Source organism: Hyperoodon ampullatus (genome assembly GCF_949752795.1).
Source record: "Hyperoodon ampullatus genome assembly, chromosome: 13".
Taxonomy (NCBI): Eukaryota; Metazoa; Chordata; class Mammalia; order Artiodactyla; family Ziphiidae; genus Hyperoodon; species Hyperoodon ampullatus.
This window is the reverse complement of record NC_136926.1, coordinates 40,774,002-40,778,678: the sequence shown is the minus strand read 5'-3', so window position 1 is coordinate 40,778,678 and position 4,677 is coordinate 40,774,002.

Here is a 4,677-nt window from a genome sequence, read left to right as displayed (position 1 = left end):
TTTTTTTTTTTTTGCGGTATGCGGGACTCTCACTGCTGTGGCCTCTCCCGTTGCAGAGCACAGGCTCTGGACGTGCAGGCCCAGCGGCCATGGCCCACGGGCCCAGCCGCTCCACGGCACGCGGGATCCTCCTGGACCGGGGCACGAACCCGCGTCCACTGCATCGGCAGGCGGACCCTCAACCACTGCGCCACCAGGGAAGCCAAACATTTATTTTTTAACAGTTTCTGTGAATCAGAATTTGGGCATGCTTCCCTGGGTAGCTCTGACTCAGGGACCCACCTGAGTTGCAGTTATGATGTTGGCCTGGGCTGCTGTCACATGAAGGTCTGACTGAAGACACAAAGGGTCTGGAGTTGCTCTGTAACTAACCTAAAGTTACCATCATGTTGTCTACATTCTTCTAGCTTATGGGGGTGGGTAGCAGAGACACCTAAAGTCCAAAATCCTACCTGTTGTATTTCCCTATTTTAATAACCCTGCTTAATAGTTTTTTTAGAAATTCATGCAAGCTCAAATGGTAACAACATAATTTTAATAATTCTGTATGTGCAATATACTGTCTTACCATATACCATCTTCTCTCTTTATAAATTTCCCCAAATATCTTGGATATTTTTCACCTTAGCAAAATTCTTAAATTAGCTGAAGGAGTAGGATGCCCTCCCCAAATCCCACCCACCAAAAACACTGTATCTACCTTGGGTTTTGTATTAGTCTGCTTGGGCTACTGTAACAAAATACAACAGACTGCGTGGCTTAAAAAACAGAAATTAATTTTCTCACAGTTCTGGAGGATAGAAGTCCAAGATCAAAGTGCAGGGCTGATGTCTGGTGAGGCATCTCTTTGGGGTGCAGACAGCTGCCTTCTCGTGTGTCCTCACATGGCCTTTCCTCTGTGCTTGCGTGAAGGGAGATCTCTGGTGTCGCTTCCTCTTCTTATAAGGACACCAGTCCTGTTGGATTAGGGCCCCTATGACTTCACTTAACATTTATACCTTCTTTTTTTTTTTTAATACCTTCTTAAAGGCTCCATTTCTAAATACAGTTTTCCTAATAGGGGTTAAGGCTTCATATGGATTTAGGGGAGAAAACATTTGGAGGAAAAGGCTTCAATTACTCTGTCCAATATTTGTTTTATCCTTTTCCAAATATAACTCAACTTCAAAAAGATGAAATAGGAAACGAGTAGTTCTGTTTTTGTTACTTAATAATAATATATTAAAACTTCAAGCAATGGACTCATGTGTTTCTTCTTAAGATTTAACTTTTCAAACCCTTTTTGATATTTCCCACATTCTTCATAAATTTTGGCTCATCATTTGGCACTTTACCCAGATACTGTTCTTATGGTTTTGCATCAAGCATTCTATTTGATTATGTGTTCTTTCCCTGCCAGAAGGCATTAGAGAGAGAAAAACAGTTTAGAGCTATAAGTTGTAGCTCACTCATTTATTCTGAAATGAATACCCCACCTTCCCCCTCCATCTGCTTTGTTCTTATCTTTCTACTATATTTGGTCTTAACTCCTCAAAAAGCTAGCTACGTTTGGGGAAAAGCTGGAAAGCCTAGGACAGCAGAAGTAAGGCTGCTCCCAAATGTAACCGTTTTATATTAATGACTTGGGAAACAAATATGAAATCAAAGAATAAAAACAACAGGCTTTGAAATGAATAAACTGATATGGCTCCAACTATAAACTCTGAGAACTCAGGGACTTCCTTGGTGGCGCAGTGGTTAAGAATCCACCTGCCAGTGCAGGGGATGTGGGTTTGAGCCCTGGTAGGGGAAGATCCCACATGCCGCAGAGCAACTAAGCCCGTGTGCCACAACTACTGAGCCTGTGAGCCGCAACTACTGACCCCACGTGCCACAACTATTGAAGCCCATGCACCTAGAGCCCATGCTCCACAACAAGAGAAGCCACAGCAATGAGAAGCCTGTGCACAGCAACGAATTGTAGCCCCTGCTCACCGCAACTAGAGAAAGCCCACGTGCAGCAACGAAGACCCAACGCAGCCAAAAATAAATAAATAAATTTAAAAAACAAACTTTGAGAACTTATAATCATGCTTAAAATATGTATCTTCAAAAATAGAAGTATTGAGGTTTGAAAATATAATCAGATGAGCTTTTCCCTAGCAATTTCTAAAGGGTTGGAAACTGTTCAGAAGTTTTCCAAAGGTGCAGACAACAATCTCTTCTTATGCCCAGGGCCTAAATGAGCAACAACAGAAAATGTACTGCCTCTACCATATCTCAGGGCCTCCATCTCCTTCATCTTCCTTAGGGGTTTACCATGATCATCACTTCACCATCAGCTACCTCGCTTCATCTCACTTTCTGTTCAAAGATTTTTTTTTTTTAAAGAGAATATAACATTTGCTGAGGGAAAAAAATTGGCAGGGGTGTATGCCCCACTATATGCAATGATTTTTGGAATGCAAGGGACCTTTACTTTAGCATTTCTGAATTTCTATAATATTTATATTTAAATGAGCATGCACGGACTTCCCTGGTGGCACAGTGGGTAAGAATCTGCCTGCCAATGCAGGGGACACGGGTTCGATCCCTGGTCCAGGAAGATCCCACATGCCTCGGAGCAACTAAGCCTGTGCACCACAACTACTGAGCCTGCGCGTCTGGAGCCCGTGCTCCGCAACAAGAGAAGCCACCGCAATGAGAAGCCCGTGCACTGCAATGAAGAGTAACCCCCGCTCACTGCAACTAGAGCAAAGCCCACGTGCAGCAACGAAGACTCAACACAGCCAAAAATAAATAAATAAAATAAAAATCAAATAAACGAGCATGCACGTCTTACTTCTGTAAGCAGAAAAGATGATTCTTTTCTATTTATTTGTTTGCTTATTTGTTTGTTTTTGCGGTGCACGGGCCTCTCACTGCTGTGGCCTCTCCCGTTGCGGAGCACAGGCTCCAGACGCGCAGGCTCAGCGGCCATGGCTCACGGGCCCAGCCGCTCCACGGCATGTGGGATCTTCCCTGACCGGGGCACGAACTCGTGTCCCCTGCATCGGCAGGCGGACTCTCAACCACTGCGCCACCAGGGAAGCCCGAAGATTCTTTTTTAAATAAAAAAGAAACTGGCAAAAAATTATCTTGTTGAAATAAAAATTCTCTACACATAATCTTCCTTATTTTGATAATTTATCTTATAGATATTCATATATCCACTTCCATTAAAGTGAAACAAAATATGCTTATTTCCATTTATTTTTCCCATCTGTATTTGACTATTTAGCAAACCAGTATTTTTCACTTTCTTTTTCCACTGTGTGAAAAATTTACTCTCTGATCTATATGAGAGGAAAAACCTGTTTGTAATGTGAAGTAGGTCATTTAAAAGTGAAATCTAAAGATGGGAAGTTGAGAGGAAAAAAAACTGCTGAAAATAGCACTGTTTAACTTAAACAGAAGGGGTAACTTGGTGCCAGGACATAAGTTAACACTTCCAAGGAACAGGAAGAATCCACACAAAGAACCAATTCTAAAATGATCTCTTCATTTTTAATTTCTTAAAAAGCATGTTCACAGCACACTCCAAGAATGCCGCACAGCAACAGTTTGCTGCTATTGTCAGAGTATGTCAGAAAACAAAACAAAACAAAATTTAATGGCTAATTGTTTTTAAAATTAGTTCTTTGAAACTTCTGTAAAGCCAATAATCACCAGTCATCTAAATATTTCTTTCATAGTGGTAAACATTTCAGAAATGTAATGAGTACCCCAAATCACACTTCTCTGAAATGCAATTAAAAGTTATACAACAGAAACAAAAATATTTTTCTAGAAAGAATATATTTGGCATTTTAAAATAGTTTTAATGTAGAAGCTTTCAAGTGTGAAGTTCAGATTTTTACTTTCTATTACCAGACAGAAAGTTTAGGTATTTAGTGATTCCAATCTGATTCCAACAATAGGAGGAATGATTCTGTTGCAGTGAATGAGCTTCAATCCTAACAAAGCCAATGTACTTTGGCTGCATTAAGAAGTGGAGTCCAGCCAGTACTAAACATTACTAAAAGTGAGGCCAGATAGTTCAAATTAGTTGGTTAATTTGGTACCCAACTTGTTTTATACATACTTCTCATCATTTGATTATTTCATCATTTGATGGTACAATGTTTCTAATTAGCTTGCTATATTTCTCTCAAAATCGATTAGTAAGTATATAGTTTGAGTGAAATGTAAACTGAACTTTGTTTCACTGACTTCATTAAAATATGTCAAACATGGTTAAAGATTCCATTTTGTCCTTCTAGATAATTTACATTTTCATTATAAATGCAGAGCAGCTGCACCGTGAGTTACATCCTAACCATTTCACCTAAATGTATAAAAGCTGAAAGTTAAATTTAAATAACTTGGATAGTTGAAAAGTACTTATATATTTATCTCTTTCAGAAACCGATGATGCCTTTCCTTGCATATGAGTGTGGAAAAGAAGAATTCAGTTCATAATTCAAGATGTACCAAAAAAAAGTACTTTGCTTATGTCTATTTCTGTCAGCCATTCTGAAACCAAATTTCCGTTTATATCAGCTACTAAAGAGAAGAAATTTTCCTTTAGAATCATGGTCACAGTCTGGAAAAAGAATTGAGAAGGGCTAATTTTAGGCAAATAAAATATATGAGGAAAGACGCAACACAAAACAGGGA